This window comes from Emydura macquarii, unplaced genomic scaffold (assembly GCF_026122565.2).
Source record: "Emydura macquarii macquarii isolate MOO-44397 ecotype Brisbane River unplaced genomic scaffold, CSIRO-AGI_Emac_v2 contig_2676, whole genome shotgun sequence".
NCBI classification, from domain to species: domain Eukaryota; kingdom Metazoa; phylum Chordata; order Testudines; family Chelidae; genus Emydura; species Emydura macquarii.
This window is the reverse complement of record NW_027132813.1, coordinates 34,449,975-34,473,077: the sequence shown is the minus strand read 5'-3', so window position 1 is coordinate 34,473,077 and position 23,103 is coordinate 34,449,975. Positions and strand designations below refer to the sequence as shown.

Sequence of the window (23,103 nt, the reverse complement as noted above, 5' to 3'; positions counted from 1 at the left end):
GATCAGTTTTCTTTTTTCTCTACAGCTTTGAATACTTTATCAATTTTACATTTTTTTTGCATTATTTTCTTGTTCCATTAATTTTTTGTTCTATTCTTTTCAGTGTATGGTATTGTAAATTTCTTACATTCATCTTAGTTTACAGCAGTCCTCATTAATTTTAAAAGTCAATGTCATATAAACTTGAGTATCAGTGGATCAGATTCAGAGATTGAGTTCACTGTAATATTTATAAAGCTTGATCTCCAGTTTATGTTCTTGCTCTTAAGGATGCAAAACGTTTCTAGGAGGTTATCTTTCTGAAATGACTAAGTAACTGACCTACCGAAGAGTTTACTACTGGTATTAATTAATTATAAAGTTGCCCAACCCTGTCTTATAGGGTAGTTAAATTATCTTCAGAGCAAGCATCTTGATTTTTCTAAAATAAAGATGTTTAATGTTTTGGCTAACCTTCATTAGATAAATGACATTTAGCAACCCGAGTCCTGAGAATATAGATCTATTTCTTTCCTTAGAATGAGGATATATTTTCATTCTTTTATTTGGTTAAATATCATTGTGACATTTTGTAGTCCTTTAAAAACATCTCCTTCAATTTTTACTTTATTTTATTTTTCTAATGCAGGAACAATTTCATTTTTATTAGATTTAGTTGGTGACATTTTGGTAGTTTATGCTACCAATTTACTAATTGTTCTTAGAAATATGGCTTAGTGCCATATATGGTAAAAAAGTGTGGTCATTTTCTTAAAAATGCCTCCTTTTGACTCAGGTGTAAATAACAACAATCATCTCACTGTATCGTATATTACACCTTCATTTTATTTCAGGCTCTTAGAAATGATTGATTCATTGCACTTTTCCCACTCTTCCTCATGTGTTTCAGCCATTTGTTATATCACTTGTATTTCTTAGAATTTTTTCACAAATTGTTCATCTGGTTTACAGAACTGGCTGACATTTAGTTATGTATCACTACATTTTGCCTTTACACACAAATGAAGGATATCCAATGGAGAGTGGGCTTTGGGTTTTTTTGTATCTTTGCCTCATAGAATATTTTGCAGTTAACATATACATGGTATTCCTACAAGTGATAATGAGTTATTTTTCATATATCATTCCTTGCTTTAAATTCTAATACAATTGAGCTGCTGTTTTTGGTCTCTTGAATTGCATTTCTCTTCAAAAAATGGAATTGCACAATAGTCATATGGTTTCAGTTGAAGCTGTCTTATATCTAGGCTTGGCAGAATTAATTTTTTTTTATAATTTTGTTGGATTATATTGATTTTTATTTTTAAGCATTTTTTCCCAAATTGTATCAATTTAAATTTTCACAGTTGTGTAAAATTGTGGGTTTTAAGCATTTTCTTCTATTTTTATCAATTTAAATTTTCACAGTTGTGGGAAATTATGATGGGTGTGAGACAATAATTATTTAATGATCATAGAAGTTGATATTCAAAATGTTAAAGCTTTATAACCATTAAAACACAAATGATCAAAAATGATCAAAAATATACAAAGTATACATCCTGACATCAAACTCAAATAAGGTCACAAGCAATATATTTCTTACTTGACCTGTATCTGTAAATTTTGATTATTATAGATGGAAATATTTTTTTGTCAGTTTGGGTGTGTATGGTGAAATTGACATTTACCGATAAAAATCCAGTCCTCCCATGTATTTTCAAATCATTGGTCTTTTATTCTTTTGATTTGGCACTTACCTATCTATTTGAAAATCATGTTCCAAATGGGTTGCCATCTGATTAGACATACTGGCCTACATTTCAAACCTGGATGCCTAACATTAGGCTACACATGTGGAGCACCCAGCAGCTCCCATTGACTTCAGCAGGAACAGTTGGGTGCTTAGCACTATGGATAATCAGACCCCATACTTAACAGTCTAAATGTGGATTTATTTAGTCATCCAGGTTTGAAAATTTTGGCCTTTTATTGTTAATTATGATCAGTTAAGCACTGACAATGTATTCAGCCTTGTACAGTCCCTGTCCCCAATCAGCTTATAGAATGCAATCCCTATCCCCAAACAGCTTACAGTCTGTATATCTACACTAGAAACATACGTCAACCTATATTAGATGGACTTACAGCCATTGCAATAATTACTGTGGTGGTGCATGTCCACACTACCCCCCTGGGCTCGGTGGTGCACATCCTCACCACCAGTGCTTCCACCGACATAAGAGGGGCAGTGTGGGGAGCTGAGATCCCAGACTCTGAGCTCCACTGGTAACTCCCTGTTGGGAACCTGGCTGCCCCACAGGCTCCCAGTGGGCTGCCCTTCCCTCCATTCCCCATTTCCCGCAAGGAATGGAGGAAACTGGTAGGGCTTCTCCCCTCACTGTTACCTGCTGGGAGATGGGGGAAGCTGCCCGGGGCTTCTTGTCCCCAGAGACTAGGGTCCAGCTATCCTGGCTTCTTGGGTGCCCCCCCTTTCCCCAAGCAATGACATTGACAAGGCTGCCTGGCTCCCAGTGGGGAGCAGACTTGCACCTGGTCTTCTTGCCTTGGCTCCCAGCTGGGAGCGGGGTCCAACTGTCTAGCATTCCAGGAAAGAGGGGGACAGCTGGGCTCTAGCTGCCTGGCTTTCTTGTCCATTTCACAGCTCCATCCAACAGCCGATGTAAGAGATATAGTGTCTGCACAGACACTGCACTGCCATAACTAGACCGACCTAAGACTTACACCTCTCGTGTGTATATCAGCAGGAGGAAGGCTGTAATATAGATACTGTCATAATCTGATTAACATAGCTGCCTGATGTCCACCTAATTGTGTAGTGTAGACCAGCCCTAAGAGAGACAGACACTGAGCAGAAAGGATATACTGGGAAGTCTTCAAGATGGAAGAATTAGGAATTTTATTTTTTACATATTTGTTCATATTTGGATATTCATTCCACAGTTATGCTTTTGTTTTCTCTAATGTTAATTACCGTGATTGTAAATTTGTATCTGTGAAAGCTGTTGGACTCTTAGGGTATGTCTTCAATGTAATTAAAAACCCCTGGCTGGCCTGTGCTAGCTGACTCAAGCTGTTTAATTGCAGTGTAGACATTGGGGCTCGGGCTGGAGCCTGAGTTCTGGGACCCTCCCATCTCACAGCGTCCTAAACCCCAGGGTAATTGCAATGTAGATATACCCCCATAGAGAGTAAAATCTTTTGTACAAAACAAGTACAGTATAGGCAGCAGCACAGCAAGATTCCCTTTGGTTCATTCCCTTTGTCCATTCAGTCCTTGATAATGTTGCCAAAAAGGCTCTTAATTAGTGTGGTGGTTTTTGAAACATGGCCACCATATAGACAACCAACTACTACAGTCATAACTTTTGTGCATGACTGACCAATCTTGGTTTTGAACCAGTGACCTAATCATGAAAGGCTATATAGCCTACTACAGAGCCATCCGTTCCCACATCTTTGATTTAAATGGAGAGAAACATCTCATTCACCCTCCAGCCATACTTCAGGAAAAGTCCTGTGTGTTCAGATATGGCTAGTGATATTTATGGACAGAGCAAATATAATACTGCAAAAACTGTTCAGCCATGTTTGGGTCCCTTAATATTTTCTCTTTGCATACATATGTACTAATGGGTTTTAGTTAATCTGAATGGTTCAAGGATGGCTGATTTTTCCCAGAAAAAAGAGAGAAACCCCCAAGATAGCAAAGTGGTTATGATAATCACCTGGGATGGGGGGAACCCACATGGGTGTCCCACATTCCCAGTGAGTGGCCTAAGGATTTAGACTGGATTCTTTATGGGAAACTGTGCATGGATGTTGTTGCTGGTGGCCTATGGATAAACACTAGAATCAGACTGAGACTATTAAAACTTCTTCTCCATGAATAATAAATTTGCAATGTTGCACATGAAGGGAGATCATAGTATTAATATGGATCCTTTTCTCAAATTTCAGGACCACATTATCCATCCCTATTTTGGGCCTAATAAAATGAATGAATTCTTTTTGTTTCCCTGTGCTAAAGCCATCACAGTAGGGAAGTTTTTTTTTTTTTCACAGCAATTTAATCTAATTTTAATATTCCCCAGATAATAGTGAAATAAACCAATTCTGTCCAATTTTGCCTTAGATAAAAGCATCAGCATGTTTGGAACATAAACCTTATTTTACCTTTTGTTGAGCTACCCAATTTAGTAAGAGCAATTCGGTGCTACATCTTAAATGTACTATGACTTAGAACACTGGAATCTGCCTGGAATGTGAAAAAAGGGAATAATTTATATTTAATTGGTCTAAACCTATCTTTCCTAGGTCAGTAAGAGGAGGAAAATCAGCAGCATTAATCAAGATAAAATTATCAGCTGATTAATCAGTGTTCTAATTACTGCATAGTTCTTTCCCTTTTCAGTTTTAATTACTAAACTTCATTGTCTTTTCCATATGGCCATCATGCATTCACAGTACACTTTTTCTCCTGGTGAGATCATTAATATAAAAAATGTACATTCTAGACATTACTGAAGATATAAGAAATTGCTACTGCCTACTAAGAAATTACCAAAGAAGCTGCAAATCAGCCATAGGTTACACAGGAAAAGTCCAATAAATCCACTAACACTTAAGAAAATAGGGATAGTAGAAATGTAATTATGATTATCAAATCAACCTTTGTCCTAAAGTGAGTTTTACCAGTCTTATTTCATCAAATCTATTTCTCTGTTAGGTCAGAAACCAATCGCAATTTGATTTAAATTGGCAAAATACATTGGAGACCTCTTAAATTCATAGCCTTGGTGCAGACCACATGAATATTCTCTCAGCATACATATGTTCTTCAGCTGAATGTTTAGTTTCTAAGAGAATAGATTTGCAATGTAACATGTTAATAGAAATATTCATGGTACAAGCATGCTTCAATAGAAATTTAGAGTGGTGCTTATATCTATGCCATGCTGTAACCACATGCCCAGATGCCCTTCTTTGCAACTGAGGTACTTGAATGAGGACATGATGCCAGGTGATCTGGGTTTATGGAAGAGTGAGTTATTTCCCAGATATGCTGTTTTCAAAGTCAGCACCTAACTGAAATGGCCTGGGGGATATGTCAGTGCTCCCCAGTAGTAGCTTTAGCAGCCAGTTTGTGAATCTGTCATACATTATTTCATTTGTGAAGTAGGCAAGATGGCCTTTTTGTCACTCTCTGCTATATTTTAGTTCTTGAATAACATTTAAAAGGGGTTCCCCTATTGGAAATTCTTCACAGGATTTCTCTTACATGCACTAAGGGTCTGTTCCCGCCTTCAATATGTGCGTAAGTGTCAAGCATCAATGCTTAGTTAGAGCAAGTAAATCCAAACTCCATTGATTACAGCAAAGTATTCCAGATTTATACTGGTGTAATTGACAGCAGAATCTGGTCCACTGGGAGTTATGTAAGTACATCAAGGGGCAACTCTACTGCATCATTTAATTGTAATTGTTGAACTCTCACAATAGGTATTTTAACTGATTTTCAGTGCTCTATCTAAAAATAACTGCTTGTCTGCAAGTGCAGGAAAAATATATTTTCATTCGTTTGTTTGTTTATTTATTTATTTTGCTTAAAAGATACTGAATTATCTACATTATGCATTATGTGGGCTTGGAATTGGAAAACCATTGGGCTTTGCCACCACTTATCACTAAATGACTAGGGCACGCAATAATTCCATTTGCATGATCCTAATGCATGAATGGGAATACTAATGTGGTCGGTAGGAAATTGTGTTCTATAGCTACTTAATTCCATTTGAAATACTTTCCCAAACACATAGCTTTGAATATTACCATAGTCTGCAAAGTGATACTGTCTGTTTTTTATTTTAGCTTTTCATTTAGGTATTTGCTATATTCTTCACACTCTGTACTCTTAGTATGTGTGGTAAATGAATCTTTCACTGAAGAATTATCTATAAAATATAAATAAAGAACTGACCTGCACTGAAACAATTTAAAAGCACCTTTTTTTGTGTAAAGGTGAAGGACATGGTATGTAATAGATGGATCTTGGTGTGTGTGTGAATGAATAAATACCAAGACTGGTCTATATTTATATTGGTCTCTATTTAAAATATGGTTGTTTCTTGGGTTCCTGTGTGTTCCTCCGCTATTTCTACAATGTCCACACTGCAATCCTGATGGAATTTCTTCATATGGACACAATTCTTCAAGGTGCTGAGTCCTTACTACATGGTGCTGAGCAGCTTCCACTCCCATTGAACCCTGGACAGGTTCAATACCTTGCATATTTGGTCCCTATGTCATCAGCAGGGAGAAGGTTTGTCAGCAGAAAGGAATCACAGAGACTGCCTGAACACAGGCTCTGTCATCTGCTTCCAGAAGCACCAGTCCTGAAAAGATCTACTTATATAGAAAATTGTTATGTGATTAGGAAACAGAAACTTGTGGGTTACTTGTAACTCCTCCATCCTGGTTTTCTAAGTTTTCCTCATTTTCCTGATTAAAGTGTTACCTCAGCATGTATATAGTACAGCAATGGGTTCTCTTATGTTTTTTAGCCCCTGGATAGTTTTATGACTAATGCTAATATTGAACGCTATGCAAGCTCAGAGAATGCTGAAGGTTATCAAATATCTTGCTTTAGTGTAAGCGACTCACTGGGGCAAAAGGGAACAGTCTACTGTAGATCTTAGCAGCATTCAAATTGTGGATGGTGAATTTCTACTGTCTAGTTTATGCTGGGTTTTGTTTTTTTTTGTACCTACTTGAAAGGTCTATTGCATCTTTAAGCCAATTTATCCTCAGAAGAAATAGACATACCCGTTATTTAGTTAACTGATTAGTAATTGAAGGCCTAGTTTGGAAATTGTACAAGTTTTCTATGAATATTCATAAAAAATAATTAACTTGGCTCCTGATTTAGAACTCAACAACAGTTCGCTTCAATTTGATTTTTTTTTTTTTGATAGATGAGTTAATTATATGCTGAGGTCTATGCTGGGGTTTCTTTCGTAAGTGGCGATTGACTAACTGCTGCTGGAGACAATAACCCTGTGTTTTATGTGGCTTCCACAATGGTGCTCTGCAGCTGGAGGGAGGCACATAGACATCCCCCTGGGAGAAGCACTGGCTCCCTAAAGTGAAGGCCTCTTTCTTTTTCCAAAGGTGGACCTATTCTGACTCCTAGGGACTTCGTTCTCCCTTCCCTCTCCATGGGCTACCAATAACTGTCACTGAAGTCAATAGTTACTGAGATCTAGTGAGGGGTGAATTGGTTCTCTGCAGGAATAAAATTAGCCCCATAGCGAATCCCTGCAGCCACTGAATTTTAAAGTATTAGGGGGAATAAAAGGAGAGAGAACAAATAGGCTGTTCTTATCAGTGCAGGGCTGAAGAAACTTTCCTGGCTCTTTACTCCTGTGGGAAAGAAGCAGGAAGGAAAAGTTTCCCTCCACTTGTAATCATGTGAATTTTCAAGGGTTTCAGTGTTGTTTGCTTCGGTTGTAGGCATTTGCTTACTAGACCTCAGATGGAAGGACAGCCAGATCCATCTTCCCTCCATCAAACACATATGTCCACTGAGGAGAAGCACCAGAGAATGGCAGGGCGGAGAAAAAGGAAAAAGAGTAAATCCAAAATCTTCAGGTGACTATTTTCTGCTTTACTTACAGTCTAGGCGGGCTTCCAAGCCATCATCTTCCGAGCCTTACCCTGATGCCAAGTCACATCCTCAGACAACAGAGCAATACTGCCATCTAGTGCCATCTTCTTCCTCCAGGCCCAGTTTTTTTCTTTCTTTCTTTCTTTCTTTCCCCCCACCCTCCCTAAAAGGTTTTTATCCCGTCAAGGAAAAACTGGCTCTTGGAAAACAACCAACTCTGTTGGAACTCGGAGATAATAATCAGTTTCTCTGGGCTTGTGAAATTGGCTCATTAAGCGTGCTTTTTAACAGAAAATATTGGAAGCGATTAAATCTGCTTTACTGAGTGGGCATGAAATGGCTAACCTTCGGCCACCCACAGCTCCTAGGTGCCTGGCGTCGTTTTATGCATGCAGCGTAATGTCTTTACTTGAAGTGCTGTTTATTCATCACCTGCTTATTTATCTCTTTGCATTTGGCAGGCACATCGATCAATGTTAAACTGTCACACAAGGTTATTTTTCTTTTACATAACAGTACAGGCCTAGGGTAGTGGCATATTAAAAGTAATAACTTTCTAACTTGTAGATCAAGATGACAGCACCATTTTTACCTGAATATATTACAGCTAGAAAGTCTAAATATATATATATATTTTAAGTATTGAGGTCAAAGGCTGTGAGACTTCATTTCGTATGTTGCTATAATTGTGTCTGTGTATGTGCGCATGCATGTGTATCTAGTGAATGGCTCCTCACCACAGACCAATCCTCTCCTGTGTTATCTTTAGGCCTTCGGAACTGATAAACCTACACAGAGCATATTTTACATATACCACTGTACACCCAACCTGATTTATTTTATGATAGTCAGGCATGCTTAGGAACGAATTTACTCATCCTAGAGTTGGGGAAGGACATAGACCATTGTATGTTTGCATTCCTGGTGCAAGCCATGCTGCTTTGGCGGAAGTTTCGTTAGAGGCATCCTCTGTTTTACATATACTGTGTGGATAGGGCTATCAGACACACCAAGAGCTTGCAGCTTTGGCTGACTAAACAGGGGAGTGGTATAGCTGCAAGCAGTTGTGAATGCAGCTGGCAAACAACAATCTAAAACACAGCAAAAAAGTCAATGTGAAAGCAACTCATTTCTCCCCCATCCCTCCTCTTTTTTTTGGTTCCAGTATTCTGTTGCTTTCAAACACTGCCCAGCTTTGATAGACTTCCTGTCTTGGCACAGGGCCAGGCAAGCTTTCTCTGTACAAACAGGTTTTCTTTTTATTTTCAGTCCAGCCTAAAAATGCCGACAGATAGAAGAATGTCAGATCTTTTTTAGTGTTGAATTTCAAAGCAGTCCTTAGAATTCCTTCCTTCCCTTGATCTTGTCTTTGGATTACAGCTTGGACTAAACCTCTGTTTCTAAATATAAGCTATGGACAGTGGCTTTCTAATAAAATGCTTTGTTAGTCTTGTGTACATGGGAATTAAGTATATAGCCGTGGTGGACATGGTATCAGCAGTACTGCTTGAACTAACATGAGGCACCTGCCACTGTAACTTGCTTGCCAAAATAGCGCTGCTAGAAAGTGTGAAAAGTGCAAAGAAAACCAAACCAGGTAATGTACTTGCATTTGATGCAGACAACATCCTGCATTCTGATCTGACTTTAACATTATGACTGGCCTATCTTTGAATCTATTAATTCATTCCTGTGCTTCGGCAGACAGCTGAGACCTGGATACGTGGTGATCTATTTTATCATGTGAAGAGAAAACCTAGAGGGAGAAAAAAAGCATGTCCATTAAAAAACCAGCGCCTCCACATGTCTATGCTCTTTGGATCAATATTTGCATCAAAGTGTTTTAAATGGATGTGGCTCTAGGGCTGTCCATTCTTTCAACCTGACCTGCAGCATTGATTAGGGCTAGTGAAAGGAAGGGAAAACAGCAAATCTGGTAAGGTAAAATTAAAAAAGCAAGGACTGTCACTATGACTCCTGGGAGGGAAGCACTTAAAGAGCTCACAGTGTTTGTATGAACTCAGCAATAGCCTTGGTTAGCGATTGCCCCCTCTCTGCCACTGGCACATGACATTTGGGGATCATTTGATCCTGTTTCGGAGAGCTACAAAATATATTTCAAATTTAATTTGAACAAAAGTGAAAACTGCCTGCTCAGGGTATACGAGACTAAACTCAATCTGGGGTGAAACAATCACTTGAATTTTTAATCACTACTTCAGCTTGTATTTAAAATCATAATGCACTATAATACATGGAATTTCTTGGGGTTAGGTATTGTGTGAATAATAATTGTATGTTTAGGTTCTACTTTCACTGTTCTTAGAAAAACTTACTATTGTTGTTATTACATTTATATTCCAGTAGCATCTTAAAGGCCCTCCACGGGCTGGGCATTGTACAACATAGAGGAAAGACACTACCTATCCTAAAGAATTTACAGTCAAAAAGGCAAGATAGACAAACTGATACAGACAACCAACCAACTTTAAGGGAACCATCATAATTGTTCCTAATATTTCACTGACAAAAATGTTCAAGTTAGGTGTTTTGCAAAAAAGAACTACTTATTTTTCTTCCCTGTTTTGCTCTCTCCTTTATTCTAGGGTGTCTTTCCAATTCACTGTGCAGTGATAGGAAGGATGTCAACATACAGGGATTGGTATTGGTGGGAGTAAGGTCTCTGGATGAAATGTTGGCCTCATTGAAGTTAATGGGTGATTTGACTTTACAAGGGCCAGGATTTCACTTTCTGACTCCAATGGGGTTCTGTACAGATGCTGGGATTGGACAGCACACCTCTCATTGCAAGATCAAGACCTATGTATACTTTATATACACACTAGTTTGTTTGCAATGTTCATTGCTCCTACACATTTTGATAAAATGGGAAAAACTGCACATTTTGAAGGATAGTTGCCATCTTGGGTTCACATCCTGCTTTGAAGGAAGTCAGTGCGAATTTTGGCATTGACTTCAGTGGGTGTGAGATTGGGCCCTTAAACTTTGGCCTGCACGTGCAGTTATTTGGAGGATGGCTGATTTTCAGTCAGAACATTTTTAAGATCAGCATTTTAAAATATTTTCAGCTTTCATCAAAATCACAATGCACCCTACAGTATGTTAAACCTGGAGAAAAAATTGGCAGCCAACAAATACATCATGAAAACAAAAAGCAAAATTCACCTTATTTAATAGAATACCATTAAATAAATAAAAACTCTCTTTGCATACTGCTACCACTCTGCTGGCACTTCAGCTGACCTACTGGCACACTTAGCACCAACTAGGCTTCATGAATACAACACTATTACGTTAGCTTTAGCAAAAAGGACTTCTAGTACTAGGAGTGATGAAGGTATTTCAGGAAGGCAGGCTTGCCCAGAACCATAAAGATCTCCATAATAAAGCAGAGCTGAGCAATTAACTTACTTGATAGAATGTCTGTGAGCAGATTTCAACTTCCTTGAATTTACTTACTATTCAGTGTTACTCAATGAGTGTTTCTGTGAATTTGTTTACTCTGTGTATTGATCCTATGAGGGTTCAATACTTAATATTTTAAATTTGAGCTGTGTTGATTAGCAGTGATTGGTCACTTCAGTTACAGGGAGAAGTGGCAGTTTAGTAGGATTTGGAAATTTTAACAAAAGTTAAGCCTTTTCTGTTTGGGTCACATAAAGGCTCAAAGCAGGTAGCATTTATTGTTGGTCCCCCTCGTCTCACCTCCGATATCTCATTCACTTAATTTAGGGCACTGACTGCTAGTAGCCTTTACAACCCTAATGTATAGCTAGCCATTAAACCCAGAATTAATTCCACTTGATGCAAAACTGGTGGTTAATACATTTAGTCAGTTCCATGGTTTATTCACAACTGAGGCCCCAACCTTGCTTGAAACACCAAAGACCTGACTGGATGTGTCTTAGCTGAGTTTTTATGATTTCTGTCTGATATAAGATTCAGGAAGCTACCCAGATCAAAACTGAATTTTTTGAGGATGTCCACTACATGTAAAAGTCCAAGGACAGGATTAAACTAAGATTCACGATGGTATATAGGCCAGCCTACTGTACCACAGATATCTTATATGAACAGAGTTTTTTTCTTGCCTGATACTGGAATATTCCATGTTTATTGTCTTGTGGCACTTCACTGACCCTAAGGAAAATAGGTCTTGTAAGATGGCTCAGGTCATGATGACAACCAAGTGCTTCCTGGTTCAATGCATATACTGCAGATGAACATACTATGGATCCTATTTTTTTTATGTTAGGATTGGAGCCCATGCCCCTCAAGGCTTGCAAGCACAATGAGAGAAACAAGATGTGGGACTCATTGCTGGCAAAATTTGCCAATGCCTCTCTATGTGCAAAATACCAGCTTCCCTTAAACAGGTAAAGATTAAGCCTAGCCTAGGAATTCATCTCTCTTCGGAAATCTTTCCAGTTTTACCATCCTGTCTGTAAGCTTATTTTTGGGGAAAGATAACTGAGAAGGGAGCAAAGGAAAAGTAGCTGTTTGATCATCCAAAATGTTCTGATTTCTTTGACCTCTTTCACTTTATCACACTCTGTTATTATATTCATTCATTGTGGTGCTGGAAAAAAAAGTGCCCATGCTATTTCTTTTGGATCTGTTAGCAGCATTGACACTGATATAAATTCCTAGATAGATACTATAGACTGGGGCTAATTAAAACATTTCAAACAGTTTTATTGAAATCAAAATTTTCCATGAGAAAAGAACAATTTGGGCAGAACTTTCCGTTGGAAAAATCTAAAAGAAACACTTCCTTTTCAGTCAGTCTGAATTGAAACATTTAGTTTTGAGTTGACATTAATCTCTGCTTCTGCCTGAGCTGCTATGTGCCTTATGAAAGTTGTATGTCTGGGTCCCACATAGTCCCATACTCCTCTATGGGCTCAGCTTCTTGGTCAGACTACATTTCCCATGATACACTCTGGTGCTTCAGATGGAAGCAGAGTTTAATGTCAACCTGAAACATAATAAAATATTTCATATCAGGCTGACAAACTGAAATGAATAATTTTGATTCATGAATCTCAAAATGTTTAGTTCCCATCTAAATGAAACAGTTTGACATTTCTGAATCAAAATGTTTCAGAACTTTTCAATCCATGGAAAATTTTGATATTTCAATTTTTATCCAGCTTTGGAATGAAAACAAATGTCAAAATATTGGAATCTGCCATGGAACAGAAATTCTGTTTTTGATCAGCTCTATTATTGTTCATTCATCTACACACCTGGCAGGATTGGGCGGAGTCATGTTTCAGGAGCTCTTTTCCTTCCTCTTGGAGAGGTTCTATGGGGGGGGGGGGGAGAGGAGATTGTTGTCTATTGCTTATCATTGCTGAGGATTCTTTCATGTGGAGCCCTGCAAAGGTCTGTTCTGTTCTCTATTGTGCACAATGGTCACCATTTACAAAAATTATCAAGATAGTTACTCCATGGGAAGGGCTAGGTCACAGAGACTGCATAACCCTCTCAAGCCAAAGAGCACAACTCCCTGGAGGGAGTGGTCCTGTGGTGGAGGGATTTTTGGCAGAATGGGGCAAGTGGCTATAATGTGACTATGAAGATCTACTGGCCAAACTCCCAGCATATACAGCAGAGAGGTGCCAATGTTTTTGCAGAGGGGTGAAACAGTTCTCTGAGTCGTTATCCAGCTGCTTCTATGTCACTTTGGGCCCCTGTGCAAACCCCATTTGCTCTGGCTATGTGCAGGGACCAGAATTTGGCTTTTATATCTCTATTTTGTCGGTTTACTTAATTGGCAGTAGTCAATTTATATTAAATATCATTAGTTGCTGTATATTTACTCAGAGCCTGGAGATGGGCACCTAATATAATTATAAACATAAATACAGTTTAAAGAAAAATATGATACATAAAGCTCTGCATGTTCCTTGTTAGGACTGTAATATATTCAGAATTGTCACCAGCATCTCCTACACTAAAATCCATCAACTTGTTTTTAGAATCATAGATATTAGAGGTGGATTTAGGTGATTTGGGCAGAAATTGTAGAACTTGGGAGCCTAAAGTTAGGCAACTACAGTAAGTCCATATACAGGCTTCTCAATAGGTGGCCTGATTTTCAAGGGTGCTAAGAACATGCAGTGGTCATCAGCTTGTGCCTCTCAGCATCTCTGATAACCAAGTTACTCATACAGGGGCTTAAATGTGGATTTAATTTCCTAACTTTAGGTAGGCAAGCTTTCAGATTTTCCATTTCCTTGTAAATGCAGGAATGCTTCCTAGAGTATATTCTTTAGTGTTATATGTCTTAAGCAATGGGGCTGCCCTACTTTCGTGTGAAGGTTAGTGCACTAATACATCTCACTATATGTCATGTGTTCAAGTATCCCAAAGCACTCATTTAAATTTCCTTAAAGTAGGCTTAATTTTTATTTAAACACAAAAAGAAAACCCTAAGGAACTAAAGCTGAGAAGAGCAATTTAAAAGCCAGCACACTTTTCTGTCTGCTCTTAGGATTTTATTGCCAGCATCATAAATGTTCATATGAAAATAAAATAATGGTGAAAAATACCTTTGTATGAGATGCTTTCAGCCACACATCTGTGGGTTATCTGACCATAATACAGTGTCCATGGGAACTCTCACAACACAAAATAAACCCTTATGTATATATATGGCTCAAACTTTAGGACTCTATTCTTCCCCCACAGCATGGGAACATTAATGAAAGTCATGTATATATGTTTAATAGTTTCATAAAGTTTAAGCCCAGAAGGGACCACCAGATCATCTAGTCTGAGCTCCTGTATAACACAGGCCATTCATTTTCACTCAGATACCCCTATATTGAGCCCAAATTCTTTAGTTAAATGAAAGCTTGTCAGTCCCCAGGAAACTAAACTGTGTGCTGTAGGCAGAGAACAGAAGAGACTGAGGTGCAACCAGTTCCTGAAGCCCTTGCAATGGCTTTTTGGGAATTGATTAGGGGAGATATGCCCAGACCCCAGCAGATGAACCAGACCCCACGTGAAGGGAAAAACTCCCCATGGTCCCTGCCAATCTGACCTATGGAGAAATTCCTTCCTGACCCCAAATCTGGCAATCAGTATGATCCTGGGAATGAGAACAAGACCCACTAGCCAGGCATCTAGAAAGAAAATTCCCTGTACCACCTCCAAGCACTGGTCCACCCTTTTTGGTGTCCCATCTCTTCAGAGACAGACATAATAATAATAATATAATAATAATAATAATAAGTAATTAATAGTAAAATAAACCAATTGTGCAGCAAGGGAACAAATTCCTTCCTGACCCCTACAGGTGACTGACTGAAACCCTTAGGTATGGGATTTGATTTGATGTGGGGCAAATAGATGCCTGACATCAAATTCTTCCCTTGGATGTTTCTATTGACCTCCATGCATCCATGACAATTTGAACCATACTTTTTTTCTCACTACAGTAAGTGAAAAAGATACCCCTTCATTACATGTGAAGCTGAGAATAATTTTTTAGCCATGCTAAGGTAACTTCTGATATTTATCAAAGTAAACAAAATGTATATCAACTTCAAGCATATACTAAAGAACTTTCTGTTATTTGGATACTTTTCTGCTACATGAAAGATACATTGTGTAATTAAAAAGAAAAAAGAGTTTCTGTGTTATGCGAATGACAGGATTCACCTACATTTTATCTCATTTGTAAAGAAACACATGCATATAAAGGGCAATAGTTCTCTCCTAATGGGATATTGCTCTTCCCTTTCTGCATATGTTACAAAACTGTGTTAGATAATTTTAATATTTTTACATGCCTATTACGAAGGCATAAAGTGGAATTCATACTTAGTAATCATTGCCTGTAGTGAGAATGTCGATAAAAAGTGACTTTCCAAAAGCTCCTGTTGGTGCTGGTACATTTGGGTGCACTGCAGCAGGGCATTTGGTTATACAGATGGGGTTTTCTTGGATGTTGACCAGGCTTCATTTGAAAAGAGTTTCATACCTTTTTGGGTAACAAACAACTTGCTGATCAAGGGTCAAATTGTGTGTAATGGACATTAGCTTGCATGTGTGTGGAAGAGTATGCCCCAGAGGAAAAAACATGGGAGACTCTGTCACAGGAGAAATAATCCCTCTTTCAGCTCCTTATATACAGAGGGGGCACAGGCTGTAACAACCATCAAAATGGTGCATCTTACTGCACTGCAATGCTCCAAACCAGCTGTTTTTGGCACAGTAGAATGAGGGCAAGGCCATGGCTCTGACTCTCCCCAGTCTCCTGAAGGGTGTCTTGTATTTCCATGGGATGCACATAAGGAGCTCTCCTTGCATTCCTCCAAATTCCTATTAGGCAGGCCACACAGGTAGAAGTAAGCTCCTTGCACACTTTCTCTCCTCCACATCCTCATAGATTACTAATTTTTTAGGACAGAATGGACTAATATAATTATCTGGTCTGACCACTTGCATAATCTAGGCCATTGAATTTCATACAGTATTTCCTGCATCAGCCCAATAATTTGTGGCTGAATTAGAGCATATCTTTCAGAAAGATATTCAATCTTGATTTAAAGACTTCAAGTGATAGAGAATCCATCACATTCCTGTGGTAAACTATTCCAATGGTTAATTACCTCCACTGTTATAATAACTCACAAGGGTCAAAATGGCTCAAATCATGATACAATTTTTGAGAGAGCCAGTTTTAGCCCAAGTGACCTATTTTGCCATTTATAGACCTTGTAGAATCTGATCTGTCTTCGCAAGATGGATAGTTGGTTTCTGTGCACTAATCTGATGTTAGAAGTTCACAAATCTGGATTTAATGTCCATTCCGACATAAACACAGGTTCCCCAAATCAATACTTGGTAAAAAAAATTCTACTGTATAATGCTTTATAATGAAGCTACACAAGGCAATTTCCTTTTTTCTTCTCTCTATGTTTATTAGATATAATTTTTGTTGTGACTGAAATGTTTACACAAAAAACCAATGAGAAAGATTTCTTAGGAAATTGAATCAAAGTATGTGTAAGGGTATGAACTGATAGGAGAAAGCTAAAGCTTTAATGGACAGAGACTATAGAGGATTATTTACATTAAATATTCTAGAGCAGTGATACAGGAGCCAAATTAGTGATCAGAATTACCCAAAAGAGCCAGAGTAGTGTGAATTCATTATTTCATTTACTATAGTACTATATAGTACTATAAAGTACATGAGAAGCAGGAAGCCAACCAAACAATCAGTGGGGCCATGGACAATCAAGGCACTAAAAGAGCACTCAAGGGAGACGTCACCATTGTGGAAAAGCTAAATTAATTCTTTGCATTGGTCTTTACTGCAGAGGATGTGAGGGAGATTCCAACCCCTGAGACATTCTTTTTAGGTGACATATCTGAGGAACTGTCCCAAGTTAAGGTGTTGATAGAAGAAGTTTTGGAACAAATCAATACATTAAACAGTAATAAGTCCCCAGGACCAGATGATATTCACCAAGAGTTCTGAAGGAACTCAAATATGAAATTGCAGAATTACTATCACTTAAATCAGCCTCTGTATCAGATGACTAGAAGATAGTTAGTTAATATAAAACTGATTTTTAAAAGAGGTTCCAGAGTAGATCCTGGCAATTACAGGCCAGTAAACCTAACTTCTGTACCAGGCAGATTGGTTGAAACTATAGTCAAGAACAGAAATATCAGACATATAAATGAACACGATTTATTCGGAAAGAGTCAAGACAGCTTTTGTAAAGTGAAATCATGCTTCACTAATCTATTAGAATTCTTTGAGGATGTGGATAAAGGACAAACATGTGGATAAAGGTGATCCAATGTATATAGTGTACTTAGACATTCAGAAAGCCTTTGACGAGGTCCCTCACTAAAGGCTCATAAGCAAAATAAGTAGCCATGGGTTAAGAGAGAAGTTCCTCTTATGGATCAGTGACTGGTTAAAAGACAGGAGACAAAGGATATGAATAAATGGTCAGCTTTCACAATGGAGAGCAATAAATAATGGTATCCCCCAAGGATCTGTACTGAGACTGTTGCTGTTCAACATATTCATAAATGATCTGGAAAAGGGCTAAACAGTGAGGTGGCAAAGTTTGCAAGTGATACAAAATTACTCAAGATAGCTAAGTCCAAAGCTGACTTCAAAGAGTTATAAAGAGATCTCACAAAACTGGGTGACTGGGCAACAAAATGGCAGATGAAATTAAATGTTGATAAATGCAAAGAAATTCATATTGGAAAACATAATCCCAACTGTGCATACAAAATGATGGGGTCTAAATGAGTTGTTACCACTCAATAAAGAGATTTTGGAATCATCGTGAATAGTTCTTTGAAAACATCCGCTCAATGTGCAGTGGGAGTCAGAGAAGCTAACAAAATGTAAGACACCATTAGGAAAGGAATAGATAATAAGACAATAAATATCATAATGCCACTATATAAATCCAGGATATGCCAGCGCCTTGAATACTGCATACAGTTCTGGTTGCCCCATCTCAAAAAAAGATGTATTAGAATTGGAAAAAATACTGAGAAGGGTGACAAAAATGATTAGGGATATGGAGCTGTTTCCATATGAGGAGAGATTAAAAAGACTGGGACTGTTTGGTTTGGAAAAGAGATGACTAAGAGGAGATATGATAAAGGTCTATGAAATCATGAAAGATGTGAAGAAAGTGAATAAAAAAGCGTGATTTACCCCTTCCTATAACATAAGAACTAGGGGCCATCTGATTAAATTAATAGGCAGCAGATCTAAAACAAACAAAAAGAAGTACCTCTTCACTTGATGCACTGTCAACCTGTGGAACTCATTGCCAGGGGATGTTGGGAAGGCCAAAAGTATAAATGGGTTAAAAAAAGAACGAGCTAAGTTCATGGAGGATAGGTCCATCAATGGCTATTATTTAAGATGGCGAGGGACGCAACCAGCTTCTGGAAGTCAGACGCTTAGGGACACCCTGAACATGCCCATGAAAACTGCCAGACGCTGGGACTGGCCATACAGGGGCTGGCTCACTCGAATTGCCCTATTCTGATTATTTCCTCTGGAGCATCAATTTGACCCTTGATCAGCAAGCTGTTTGTTACTCAAAAAGTTGTGAATCTCTATCTGAATCTAGCAAGGTCATAATTATGGCCATTCTTGTGTTCTTATGTTCTTAGGTACCTAATTCCCCTTGAAATCAATGGGAGTTAGGCCTTTTGAACATTCCACTTGGCACTTATTTGCACATTTAGGTGCTGTGAAATACCTTTAAAAATCTGCCCCTAAGTCCCTTAGACTCTTTTGAAACTCACAGCCTAAATTTTCTAGTAGCCTGGTATACAGATAAATACACATTGTATATCACTACTGATTTATGGAAAAGCACCAAGCCCTAATGGAATATAATTAGAGAACCACAAATACTGAAGTGACGTGTTTAGTATCTAAGAAGAAAGAAGTAACATTAGCATGCTATTTGTTCCTCGGCAATGAAAGAAAAATGTAAGGAACAAAATGAAATGTAACAAGCCTTTATTGACCTTACCAAAGCTTTCGACACTGTCAGACTTCTAGGACTGTGAAAATGCTTGGCAACATTTGGATGTCCAGAAAATTTCATGAAATTATCTATCATCTGCGCAATGGTAGGCTGGAGAGATTCTGTGCTTGGCACTCTATTGGAACCATTTGTAATAGCAAAAGGAGTCAGGCAATGGTATATTTTGGCACAGAGTCTCTTTGGAACGTTCTTTGTAGAAATGATTGATGATGCCACTAGAGACATGATGCCAGGAATATTTATTAAATTTTGAACATCTGGCAAGCTCTTTAACCTGAGCAGATTGAAGGCCTCCAGAAAACTAAACGAGAAGGTTATATGTGCACTTCTTTATGCAGGTGGTTTTGCTTTTGTTTCACACACTACAGAAGACCCGTAGTTCATGACCAACAAATTTGCTGTGGCAGCTAAAATCTACAGATTTATCGTCAGTCTGAAGAAAAACAAGGTTACGTACCTATCCATAGCTGGAAAAGCATATGTAAGATTTAGCATTAGAATCAATGCTACTGAAGTAGTATGGGTAATGAATTTCATTTGCTTTTAAGGACTTCTGTTAAACATTCTGTTAATGTCCAAGAAATCAGGTGCTGGTTTAAAAAGTCCCATGCATATCTCATATTGTATCAAAATCTGACGCCAGTATGGTATCCACGAAACACCAGAATTCATATTTAATTTCTATGTTACTCCATGGCTGTGAAACATGGACAAGTCATTGCTGGCACATGAAAGAGCTGGATAAATTTCATCAACAGCACCTTTGAGCTATTACACATATCAAGTTGCAAGATAAGTATCGTAAATAATGAGATTTTGCAAAGAGATTGCAAAAACGGCATTGACACAATAGTTATAAAAGCACTGCTTTACTGGACTTGACATGTCCTCTGTATTTAGGACACATGGATCCCATAGAAAATGTTGTATAGTGAACTTTCAGTGGGCAGAAGATGAAAAGTTAGATAGTAGAAGAGATTCAGGTGTCCAGAAAAAGAACCTCGCCCATTGTGACACAGACATCAACATGTGGAAAGTTACAGCAGTAAGCAACTAGTTTGGCAGTAAAAGTAACAGCTGATGCAGGAAGTTTTGAAATGAGACATATTGGTCAACAGAGCTGAGGGAACAATTCATAACAGAAAAGTGTATTTGAATAATTTTAGCCTCTTGTTCTACTCACTGAGCATCCATGAGCAAATCATGGTTTCCTTAAATACAGCTGAAGTGAATTAATTTTAACAGTCATATGAATATTTAAGGAAAGTTTTTAATATTATTCACTCAGCTCTGTTACTCACCAACAAAGGAGAAGGATACTTCTTAAAGAATAGTTACAGAGTGCAGGGATTACAGACACAAATTATAAACTATATTGCTAATCTCTGCCCAGTCTGTGATCTGGATTTTAGACAGGTGCTGTTCCACTAAAACTCTTTCCTTATTGATCACTTTTAAGGCAAAGGACTACTACCAGTCATGATGTTAGCTGCTTCTTTGTTTTCGCTCTCAGTTTTAGTAAACATAATTATATTAGTGCTGAATGTTGTGTTTTCCTAAAATGTGTGCTCTAAAAACTAAGATTTTTCTTTCTGAGAGGCTAAATGAAAGTCCAGGTAAGGGTGTGACACAACCTTTCAGTGGAACTCTGGGGAAAGAAACAAAATCAAGAAAGGATTATTTATGCTAAATAAAGCTAGACCAGTTCTGCAGCCGCTCTGAGCTTGAACCAACTGCTTTTCATCCAGATGTTTATTTCCTTCAGACAACGGGGCAAAAGAGTGACAGCATGTTCTGCTCTGAATGAGAAGGAGACTGATAATGCAGCACCTGTTTGGACAATGAGGCATTCCAGACAGTCTGGAAGTGGGTTTGGGGTCAACTGAGGGTGGGAGGGGCTGTTGTCTTATCTGGGGGCTGAACCCCACACTGGTAGAACAAAAGAGGTGTGAGCTGCCTCCCTTCCGTTCCTTTGCTGCCATAGGCGCTAATGCAGGGATGAATCTAGCTTCTAGTTCTCATCTTGAAAGTTGCCATGGGTTAGGCCTGATTACCCCTGAAACTATTTCTCTTTCTCCCTGAGAATGCTACAATCTGTGAGGAAGTGAGAACGGACAGAGCTCAAGGTGAAATTTATGGGATCCAGGCTTGAATTTGAGGGAAGAGGGCCCTCAACTGTGGAATTCCCCTAGAGAACAGGATATCCTCTTGTCTCCCCCCTTTTAGGTACAGTGTAAGACACTCCCCTTTATGTAGGTCTTTCCCCCAACAAAGGTGCCTAAAAATGGCTGGTTTCCTCATCCCTCCTGTCCATACAAAGATATGATATAATGCAGATAGGAGTGAAGAAAATAGTCTGATCAAAGACATTAATTACTACTTCTCTTAACTGCTGTGCTTGCCATTTAAACACTATGAAGTGAAGGGTGCACAAGAGAGACTGATAGAATTTAGGTCTGGAGTGATGGTTGACACACAGGAGCATCCCAAATTTTAAAGCATACTGGTTATAAATATAAGTATGTCTATACTGACGTAGAGTATTCTACTTGCTGAAATGAAACATAAAAAATATAGGGTTACTTTACAGTCAATGGAAAAAGAAGCTAATACACTTCACTATGTATAAAATGGATAGATGGTTTTTGTCTTTCCATTGTTGCCTTTTATCTAAAGCATCTGAAATTCAGTAAACATATTAACCTGCTCTACTTATGAGGTGGGTTTTTTTTTTTTTGGTTAGTTTTCCTGTAATTGAATATCACATGTTTAATGGCCTTACTTTGTGTTGGTGGGATAACCAAAACCAAAACATGATTTGATAAAGTGAATTAAACAAATAAGCATGGGTATTTTTATAGAGGTAATCTTCTAGAACATGTCTGAAAACTTCTGGAATATGTCTGAAAACTTTTAGGCTACTTAAAAAAAAGCAAGCCATTGAGATACAGTATTTCATCCCCAAAACAAGATACTGTTTATTGAGAGAAAGAAACTGTTTTCTTATAAAACCTGTCTGAATTTTTAATGCATCTCTGACAAGAGGAAATATTTTTGTCCAGGCAAGACCCAAAGGGTGCATTTCTTAATTTCTCAGTTGATTTTATTCTGGTATTTGAGGTAGGTGTGAGGGAATCTATGTAGTTCAGTTTTGAAAATGTGCATATTTTACACCACAAAAGAAGAAAACCATTTTTGTGGTAAATATTCCTTTAGAAGAATCACAATCGATGTAGTCAGCACTAACAAGCAGATGGATGTATTTGAATGCCATTATCTTGTGTACAATGATATTATCTCTTTCATGAAAAATTCAGCAGTTTGGGATGCATTAGTCAAGGGGAAGGAGGAAATAAAAAAGAAAAAAATAGTGAGAAAAACATGATCAGACTCGGAATCCCTGAGGGGGTCACATTGCATCATTTAGCAGGAGAATGAGCAATGCAGAAGGAGCAAAGTTGGTGGAGTTACTGTCTGCTTTCCTTATGGTATTCTTGGCTCTGAGTTCTATTCAAGCCCTGCAGCTGTAGGTGGGCAACTCGTGGGCCTGCTAAAGCATCACACCATGACATTTTTATCATCAGTCTAGAAGAAAATAAATTTGCTAACAGAATAGAGTTGGCAGGCTAATACTATCTTGTCACATTCCAAACGTCTCCAGGTCTAGTCTGAGCCAGAGGAAACAAGAATATGGGCCAGGAAGTCCATGATGGACACATTGTTATATACACAACACAGATATACAAGGAGAAGAGGTGCCTTTTACTGCAGTACACACAAGATATTCCTCATAATGTCAGAAATTGAAACATTTGGATGAAAATTTCAGTATCTGAAGATAGAGGGCTCTGTTTC

At 38.2% G+C, this 23,103-nt stretch overlaps 1 long non-coding RNA gene across 2 annotated transcripts in view; it reads left to right on the top strand.

Annotated features, from left to right (window-relative positions):
* LOC137164560 (uncharacterized) overlaps positions 1–19,733 on the top strand; it is a 109,945-nt gene extending 90,212 nt beyond the window's left edge. The window contains exons 4-5 of one of the 2 annotated variants that reach the window (XR_010923109.1): positions 7,513–7,650; positions 19,617–19,733. This is a non-coding gene — a long non-coding RNA (uncharacterized lncRNA). Of the gene's footprint in view, positions 1–7,512; positions 7,651–10,030; positions 10,143–19,616 lie in introns of those variants that run through there. The other variant, XR_010923110.1, reaches the window with a different exon arrangement.
* The last annotated feature ends 3,370 nt before the right edge of the window (positions 19,734–23,103 follow it).